We start from the raw sequence: 11,045 nt of genomic DNA on the forward strand, positions 1-11,045 counted from the left end.
ATACAAATAAATGCAAGATGCACAAAATGCATGAAGATATGACATTTAATGCATGAAGGGTCTTACAAAGATCGAAAGAATTAGATTAAGGACCAAAAGAGCAAAAACTCAACCATAGGAACCCTTCCTCATCCAAACGGAACGATTGTTTGGAATGAGTGTCTCAAGAGAAGCGAGACGAGGGTTGGAAGAATGAGAACCAGAGATGCACATAGTCAAGGAGTTAAGAGCATTAAACATTTTCTTTAACAACATGCTATTTTCACTCAAATCCAGTTTACTCTTTTTAGCACAACTTCCAAAAAACTCAAGTTTCTCTTTTCTTTTGATTCTCTTAAGAGCTTGAAACTTAGAGCAATGAGGTCTTAGATGACCAAAGGCACCACAATGGTGACAAACAATGTGTTTAGGTCCACTAGGCTTTTTGGGAATGGATCTAGCAACATGGTTTTGTTCCCTCTTCAACTTATGACATTGAGGTCTTATATGACCAATCACACTACAATGGTGGCAAGTTGGAACAAACTTAGATCCATCCAAAACCTTAGGTTGAAACCTAAACGAAGGTTTTGACTTAACAACCTTTCTCTCCACTTTTTGATTTCTTTTATGTGGAGGAATGTACGCCGATTTGTCCTTTAAGGTAGAACACACACTAGGCACAAAATCGGGTACCACAACATGATTGCAACAAATATTATCATCCATTTTATCAATGGGTTCAGCAATCAAACACTTGACATGCATCTTAAGAGATTCATTTTCACATTTAAGATCATCAACAAGTTTGTTAGACAAAACAAGTTTAGCATCCAAGTCCATATTCAAACATTCAAACTCTTTCAGCTTTTCAAGAGAAATTTCAGCAAGTTTTTTATATTTCTCAACCAATTTGTTGGATTCATTGAGCTTAGCAATCAAATCATCATTTTCACAAAATAACTTGCTCAAATTCTTTTGAAACTTCTTAGCATTTTTCTTCAAGAGTTTGTCAACAACACCCATAGATTCAAATGACATGTCATCACACTTATGAGAATTAACACTCATAGAGGCATTTTCACAAACATGTGGCATGTTACATTCATCACCAACCAAATCATACAAAGAGGCATACAAAGCACAATCCATGGCAAATAAATACAAGGGGTCAAGGATCATACTTAGGTATTTAAACCACAACAAGTGTACCCGCTCTGATACCAAATGAAAGTTCTAAAACGTGTACAAAACACCTTTGAATGTTTAGACCCCCAAATTACAACTTAACCAATTCAAGCTTTATGTCAAACAACTAGTGTGCGGAAAATGAACATAAGCTATAATATGGAATTGGTAAAAACTATCTAAGCCAATTATAAATCACATCCACAGCAGAAAATAAAAGGCAAAGATAAAGGGAAGAGAGATTCAAACACAAGGACAACACACGATGTGTTATCGAAGAGGAAACCGAAGCCCTCGGCGTAAAACCTCTCCGCCGCCCTCCAAGCGGTCAATAATCCACTAGAAAATGTAGTTGGGATACATGAACAGCAATAGACCCTCCAAGCCTAATCTACCCGATGTCCCTAAATCCTCCAAACTTCTTGCTCCAACGAGGTTGCGCCGAACCTTTTTCTTTTCTAGCTTACCGGATTCCGCTACTAGACCGTAGCATCCGCCATCCTTGGCATCTTCCAATGCTTCCCAAAACTCCAAAGACACTCAACACTCTGAATGGGTGTGGGTAGTGTTTGGATAGAAATCTCCTCTCAATAGGTATGACAATGAGAGAGGGAATGAGAAGAGACTACAAAGATTTCTCTCTAAGAATGAGTAGCTCTCTCTAATTGGGTGGGTGTTTTGAAGAAACCTCTCTTAGGGTTTTTCTTTCTGAATAGCCACACATATCTTGTGGGAATGAGGGGTATTTATACTGGTGTGAGAATGGAATACGAAGAGTCAGTTTTTCCAAAAACAGGGCTGGCTGGCGACTTGAACTCGCGACTCAGTCAAGTCGCGAGTTCAAGTCGCGAGCTAACTTAATGGCCAGTCTGGATTTTTTTTGTCATGTAGTGCTCCAGGTGGCGTGACTGTTCAGCTCCCCTGCATGCTCTGCACGTGAGCAACTTTTGGCGGCTTGCAAGCCGCGAGCCACCCGCGAGTCCTAGCCGCGAGTCTCTGCTTCACTGCACTGTCTTGAGCATTTCTTCACACTCTCTCACACACTACCCTTACATGATTCCCACCTAAATACAAGGTTTCTAAGTACTATATTACAAGCAAATTTGTCATGGAATAAAGCCAACACATGGTTGATTAAATTCAACCTTACACTCCACATCCACATCCACCGACAACCACCACCAACCACAGCAGGAAGAAAAAAAAAAAAAAACTTCCACCATTGTCGCCACCAGCAAACCCACCACCATCGGCCCACCACAAACCATACCCATCCAAAACCAAATCACAAACCCACCACCCAAAACCAAATCACAAACCCACCAAAATATGCCCAAATCGGAACCCCTGTACAAACCCACAACCTGCAAATCGAAACCCAAGGCTTGAGAGAGAGATAATCATAGATCTGAACCGGTGAAGGCGAGTGGGAGAGCGAATCGGAGGCAGCGGCCAAAGAGTAGAGAGATCGGTGACGAGCTAGCGACGTTGCAGACGGAATAGAGAGATCGAGTGACTGACAGCAGAGAGATCTGCGACGAGCAAAGACCGGCGACGAGCAGAATCGGCGACGAGCCAAGACTGGGGACGAGCAAAACAGCCCATGAACCACAGAGAGAGAAGAGAGAACAGAGATGAGAATGAGAGAGGAAAGAAAATGAGAAATGAGAGAGCCATTGGTGAATAAAAAAATATTTTTTATTTTACAATACAGCTACAGTGCGCTCTCAAAAATGAGAGTGCACTGTAGCAAGATTGTAAATTTTATACAATATAGCAGTTTTGATGGAGGATTTGTTTTGTGGTTCAGCTGCTAAAAAATAAGATTTTTAGCATATAGGAGCCTTAATGAGAATGCTCTAATGCAGCCCACTTTTATTTTATTGGTTAGTAAATTTAGCATTTTTGGCTGTGCACGGTAGCTAAACAACAAAAAATTTTGATTTTTGCTCCACTGATGTAGTCCACTTTTATTTTAATTGGTTAGTAAATTTAGCATTTTTTGCTGTGCACTGTAGATCAAAGCCAAAAATTTTGGCTCTTTCTCTACTGATGCAGCTCACTTTTATTTTATTTGGTTAGCAATTGTAAATTTAGCATTTTCGCATTTTGCCTCCACCGGTACTACTGCTCTAGTCTTATTGCAAAGAAATGGAAAACTGAAGAGTCAAGGAGATATTATATATAGAGAAATTGTTAAATAAAAAAAGTATAGATCGGTGTATAGTAAAATGTAACAGCAATTTAGGAAAGGATCACACTGTTCACATTTTTAAAAATAAGTATTTAAATTGAACAAAATCTAAAAGCTTGGACCAAATTGACGATCACTACAAATTTTAGAGGCCAAATCGTAGTGTAGCGTTGATTTTTTATTTTTATCCTTATATTGAAACATAATAATGTATAAAAGCAAATTACAACTTATCTACTTGTAGTTTGATCGAAATTTAAGTTGCCTACATATGGTTTGGAATGTGACATTTTACTCATTTAAGGTTAGTTCAGTTAGAGTTTCGTAACCCACATTTCTTAAAAATATGGCTAAATATGTAATTTTTCTCAACTTTTATGTCTCTCTCTTTCCAAAACAAAAAACACATTAAAAAATAAGACAAAACAAGATCAACAGAAGTCAAGAACAATCAAGAACGGTGAACAGCACATAATTAGAAATGCAACCTAGCAATTGTTGTTCATCACTCATTCAGCTAGGGGCAGTTAGAATAGATTCTGCTTTTTAGAATAGATTCTGCTTTTCCTTAGTACAGAATTCTTTACTGCCACATAATTAGAAATGAACTTGATGACTTGTTTGCACGCTTTATAGCCGAAGTATCTGATTTATTTTGATTATTCAGCTCTAGGGCCGAATTTGATCCTCTTGTTCTTGGATTTGTCCTCGAAGAAGAAACACTTCATTTCTTTTTTTGGTTTAATCTTTTGATATCAAACTCCAAAATTCAATTTCTTGTTGTGATTCTCAATCTAACCTTCCTCTTAGTTTATCTCAAAATGAACGGTGTCAGCATCAAAATTCAACCATTAGAGATCTATTTCAGAGAGAAAAAGAGAGACATAAAATGCTACAAATAAAGACTGAAATTGATGGAAGGAAGAGAAGAAAAAGGAAACCCAAGAGAAAGAAAAAAAAGAAAAAAGAAAAAGAAGAAAACAAGGAAATCTTGAAGAAAGTACAAGTCTTTTGGCTGAATATTGCAAAAAATTGAGTTTATTTGTGATATGAGCACTGTTCAAAGTTATTTGATAAATTGAGGAAAGAAAGTGAATTTCAGCAACGGTGTTGCCAAAATTCTAACAAAAGTATGAAAGAGAAAAGATAAGTGATGTGATGGGAGGAGGGAGAAAAAATTTGAATTTCGGTAATCTCATTACCGAAATTCTTGCTGCTCGAAACTCCTACCCAGGTGAAGTGCTAGGTGGAGTGCTCGAAAGGGAAACCAATTGTGGCAACCAAGTTGTCGAAATTGTTGGGGAGTGAGGAGAGAGAAAATAGGAATTGTGGCAACCAAGTTGCCGAAAATTGGAGAAAAAAGAAGAAGAATTGTGTCAATCAAGTTGCCGAAATCTTGGGGAGGAATAATAGTAATTTTGGCAATGGATTGGAGGAAAAATATATATATATATATATATATATATGTGGCAATTGATTTGTGGCAATGGAATTGCCGAAATCTTGGGGAGGAATTTAATAGTAATTTTGGCAATGAAGTTGCCGAAGATGAGGGGAAAATTTTTATTGTGGCAGCCAAGTTTGGAGAAAAGAAGATTTAGGCAAAAAATTGGAGAAAAAAAAAAAAGGAATTGGGGCAATTGATTTGTGGCAATGGAATTGCCGAAATGGAAGGAAAAAAAAATGTGGCAATTGATTTGTGGCAATGTTGTTGCCAAAATGGAAAAAAAAAAAAAAAAAAAACAAAAAAAAATTGTGGCAATGGAGTTGCCGAAAATTGGAGAAAGAGAGAGAGAGAGAATTGTCTGGATAAAAAATATATTTTGGATTCTTATTCTAAAAAGTACACATTCTTATTCTTTCCGTGTGTCAATAGTTTTTTTGACCGAAGCAGTTTGGTTTGTGTGCATGTTATGTTCTTTCATTTCGTATTGTAAAAGTATTCTTTGCATGATTTGCCCTATGAAACAAATAATGAATCTAGATTCAAGTACATTGATTCTTATTCTCAAAAAAAAAAAAAGTACATAGATTCTTACAGTACGAAATAAAAGAAAAAAAAAATGATTAATGTGCACACTATAAATAGAAAAAAAACAAAGAAACTGAGATTTTTGCAGAGATTCTTTGTAGTGAATATATGTTTATAGTTAAGTAATTTATTTGTATCAGAGTGTCTCATCTTGGTCTGTGTTATGTTGTATTTGGTCAAGCGTATCTAGTTATACAATTTAAAATCTAAGAATTTAACTTATATGAAACTTGCATCCTATTTAAACAACACTAATGTTACTGAAGTTTCCATGGTTCTTATTTTCTACTCTTTTCCCCCCAAAAATTCTATTAACCTTCTTCTCCACTCTTATTTCCCTCATAATTCTATCAACCATTTTCAATTCATGCGTGCCATACATTCTTCAAACAACTATAAGGAACAACACTTGCAAATATCTATCTGTTCTTTATCTCTTACAAGGTGAGTTACATCTCTTAAGTAGTTTCTTTTCTTTTTATAATATTCATGTTGATATGTTTTAGGGGCATAGCTAAGCATGAAAATCTTGTTTTTGTATTATGTGTTTTGCAACATGAACTGATTTGTATGATATGTTTTAAATTATTTGTCCATGAATTCTCGCCTAAAATTTTACATAGCAAAAATATATTTCAAAATTGACATAAATTTTCCTTAAATAGATACTTATTTTGTTAGCCTATAATATATACGTATGCTATAAGAAAGCCCCCCAAAAAAAAGGTTAGTATATGCTCATAAACCTTAAAATCTAAGTTTTAGGTATAATAATAATAAAGAAAATTGTACGATATTAGAAATTTCTATTATCGTATGGATGCATAAGAACATTATATAGTCTGTCTTATTTTAGAAGAAGTAAAATGAAGAACTACATAAAATAATTAACGTAACCATAATAGATTATTCTAAATGTTAATGTTATGCTAAGTTACTTAAGAAAAGGGAAACAAAAAATAATTTTAACTACTATGATGGGCAGTAATAAATTATCAGTGAACCAATCCTCTTTAATAGAATTCTCTCAGCTCTATCCATAAAAAATTCATTAATCTAAAATTTGAATAACAACAACAACAACAATAATCATAATTGTGGGGGCAGAGAATTCGCGGGCCAAGCCCACTCTGCATTAGGGCCCAGGGCCCAAGCCGAGGAGAGCCATTGCCGAGGACGACCTCATGCTCGGCACCTCACGAAATACCTGGAGAAAGGGGCAAACTGAATGTAGGGGCAGGGCAAGAGAAAAAGCTGCCAACATCATAATACAAAACCCTGTATCTGACAAGTCCATACTCTAAACCATACCTTTTAACTTTCCCAACGACCCCAAACCACTCTAGGTATGGGTTGACAGGACAGGTCTGCACCCCAGAAAAGTGAAACTTACACGTGGACTCTAAAGGGGGGAAAGAAACACTAGTATAAAAGGAAAAACCCCCAGTAGAAGAAGGGGACTCCCTCCCCCGAAAAAAGGGAGAAAGGGAAGGATATAAGGCTTCTCGGACAGCGTCCAAGGACTTAAGTCATACAACCCGTACTAATGGAGGGCTTAGCCAATCAAGCCAAGCCCGCCCATATAAGAATTTCCATAGACGCCACGATTAAACCGTCCACTTGTGCCCAAGGTCATGCCTTTCAAGCCCACTCTCTACAAATCATATTGTTGGGGCCCTTTGCATACGAGCCCAACGTCATTCTTGGGCCGTTAAATAAATCGTGTCCCTACAATAATCATAATCATAGTCATACAAACAATATTAACTACGACAATACATAATATTTTACAATGTATTAGCTTCTAATATTTACAAAGCATATATTTATACAATAATAATAAATCTATTAATTTTTAAAACTGTAAGTTAATAAGCAAAGCAAAAAAACTCATATTAACCCAAAACTTACAATCCTTAGTTGTGCACACTGAAACAAAGCAGAAGAGTAATTTAGTACTGAACAATCGGAGGTAAGTGAAGCAATATGAAAAATGTAGGAGATGCAGTGCTTTAGTGATGGTCCCTGCCTTTTATATCGAGGGGAGAAATGAAAAGAGAAAAAAGAATCCATGACATAGATTCATATCAGTAGGTTAGGTTTTATTGGGAATGATCAAAAAATATATTCCAAAGTACTTGGAGAATAAGAATCAGGAGGAAGAGGTGAGGTGATTGACTCCTCCAAATATTTTTTTTTTTATCCAAACAATTCTCTCTCTCTCTCTCTCTCTCTCTCTCTCTCTCTCTCTCTCTCTCTCTCTCTCTCTCTCTCTCTCTCTCTCTCTCTCCAATTTTTGACAACTCCATTGCCATAATTCTTTTTTTTTTTCCTCCCATTTTGGCAATTTCATTGCCACAAATCAATTGCAACAATTTCTTTTTCCTTCCATTTCGGCAACAACATTGCCACAAATCAATTGCTACTATTTTTTTTCCTCCCATTTCAGCAATTTCATTGCCACAAATCAATTGTCATAACTCTTTTTTTTTTTTCTTTAATTTTCGGCCTAAATCTTTTTTTTTCCCTCATTTTCGGCAACTTCATTGCCTAAATTACTATTAAATTTCTCCTCAAATTTTTGGCAACTTAGTTGCCACAATTCTCTTTTTCTCTCTCCTCACTCCCCAACAATTTCGGCAACTTGGTTGCCACAATTGGTTTCCTTTTAGCCACTCCTCCTTTGGACACTTCACCTGGCAACTAGGCAGTAATTTCGAGTAGCAAGAATTTCGGTAATGAGATTACCGAAATTCAAACTTTTCTCTCTCATACTTTTTGTTAGAATTTCGGCAACGGTGTTACTAAAATTCACTCTCTTTCCTCAATTTCCCAAATAACTTTCGACATTACCCATATCACAAATAAACTCGATTTTCTGCAATATTCAGCCAAAAGACTCAAGAAAGTACAATACAGTAATGGACCCTAGGAGGGGAAACAATAGGTTTGTAGGGAGAAATAATGAAAACCTAGATGCCAAATGAATAAGAAGAAGCTAATCATAAAGACAAGTAAGCAAAAGAAGGAAATTCCACATGATAATTGGAAATTTGGAACACAAGGTGTGAAAAGCTAGACACAAAGCTAGTTACGGATTGAATGGGATGCAAGGGGAAGAGAAAATGATGGTTCTTAATTTTTACAAAACCCTCAATTTTTTATCTTGTTTTGTCTTGTTTTTGTGTGTGTTTTTTTGTTTTAGGAAGAAAGACATAAAAGTAGAGCAAAATTACGTATTTAGGTGGGTAAGTTGTAATTTGCCCAATGTTTAATGGTAAGGCTATTGTTATGTTTTCTTTTCCTTATATTTAAACATCTAATTTTTCCTATAAATATACATTGCTGTTTTTTTTTTTAATATATATTTAAAAAGATAGAAAAGAATGGAATGAATTAAGATTATGAAACACATGTTCCATTTATTTTGAACCTATATACCTCTTATTTATTAAGAGAAAATTACAATTTTACCTAATTTAAAGAAAATAAACGAAAAGGTGTATGGTAATAAATTTTTTTTTTCATATATTGAAATATTTGCAAAACTTTAGAGACTAGTTTAATTAGTTTTTATTTATTTATTTTAAAGTTTAGCTATTTAGGGACGAAAACTATATTTTAACCTAAAATTTTAGGCACACCACACATCATTCATTTTTATTCAGTATCATTCTATCTTAATTTACTCTTTACTTTATTTATATTAATTTTCTTTTCTATACTTTCAAAACGCAATCTTAGGGCATGTGACTTCTTGTAATGTTTCTCAAAAGAGAAAAAAAAAAAACTGTTTTCTGTCTAATTATTACAGAGATGGGAGATTTGTACCGACTAACGACACAAATCCTTATATCTATTTGTTTTGGGAATGATTTTGAGGATATTGTACCCCAATATGAACGACGTATTAAGAACCGAGCTCATTAAGCTTATTACTTTGAAGCAATTTATTGACTGGACATGAAAGATCTAGATTATTTATGATCAGCGCCATTAATTAGATCTTAGCCCTGTTCGTTGCAATCATATTGTTGGTTGATAAATTGATAATTACATGTGATTCTTCAATAGGATCAAGCAGAAATGGATGGTTACTGTTACCAATTGATAATTTGGATCATTACGAATTTACAAAGTTTTTTGACCAGCCAAACGTTGACAACCACCATTTGCCACTAAATCATTAATTAACTACAATCGCCATCACTATGATAGTCTGAATTAGATTAACCTTCCATTAACCATCATTGACATTAATACTGATGGATGACAAACTTTGCCCGCAAGTTTTCTATTTTTTACTTATTATAATAATTCGTTAGTTGGAGAGAAGGCATTTGATCTTGATGTTTTTGTTAAAAATATGAGTAAGTGCCAGTTGAGTTTTGAGTTATAAAACGTGAAAGTTGTTGCTAATTTTATTTTGAATTTGTTTGCTTCCCAAACAATTTTATTTGTAGACAATTAGTCATTAGTAACAGTTTGGTCCAGGTCTTCTTTGGCATTTGTTGTGTCCCAGAATCAACAGTGATTCATATTTGGGCTTGTCCATCTTTTGCAACATTGCAAGACTGCGCCTGTACTTACCTTAGACTTTGCAAGATTCTAGATGGGCCTTATAACCCTTAGCTCTAATTTCAGAATAGAGCCAACACAGTCCGATAAAAAGCAAAGAAATGAAAAGAGATAAAAGTGCATTGTTCATTCACTAATTTTCTGATTTTTTTCATGACACCCCAAATTCAAAATTCGGGAGTGCAGTAGACTGCAAAAGTATTATGTTATGGATGGTTCAGAGTCATGAGTGGTTATATTGTAAGCCAAATTCAATGAAGTTGATAAAGAATATAAGAGGAAAGGCAAATGGGTGAATTGGAGTTGGGATGTATCAAATAATATTAGATTCAACTCAGTTTACTTCTTGCTGGAGTTGGCAATCAATATTATTAGGTTAGTGCTTAGTAGGAACATGTCCATGTCAATGCATTCAGCCCAAAAAAAAAAAAAGTCCACGTCAATGCAACAAAACGTGACCATTGTGTGAGATTCTGTCAATTCATCTTGTGTCTACCATTACGTGCAAAAGCAACAAGTCTGATCTCTCTCTTCTTTTAAGGCCCATTTAGGTTCCGGTATAGATTATTTTTATCAACTTATTTTACTATTCAGTTTATTTTTGCTATTATTTATGGGTTCCACTGCATTTTTTGGTATTATTCATCGGTCCCACTATATTATTTTAACTAACTTTTACCTTAATTTATAGTATTTTTAGCAAAAAATTTTCAGTTTCAACAAAATAAGCGGATTCCAAATGTACACTTAGCCTATTATTATATATCATTCTTCTCCCACCCATCCGTAAAATTGGGCTCAATTCACAGACTTATGTGCCCTTACCAGCTGAGCCAACCACAAACTGAAGTAAAGCTAGATGTATACCATATTTGATTATTATCACACCCTACAAGCTAAGGCACCTTTCAATGTATTACGCTCGCATCTCACTCTAGGAAGACATTTACAAAATTAGGACCGAGGGAAGACTGAAGACTAATCATATTATAATATGGCTACTCAATATCAATATGATACTCTAGATTTAGCCAACGGTGATTAATTGGCTTCTGCTTTGAGAGAATAGCAATC

The sequence above is a fragment of the Quercus robur genome, chromosome 1 (genome assembly GCF_932294415.1).
Source record: "Quercus robur chromosome 1, dhQueRobu3.1, whole genome shotgun sequence".
Lineage (NCBI taxonomy): Eukaryota > Viridiplantae > Streptophyta > Magnoliopsida > Fagales > Fagaceae > Quercus > Quercus robur.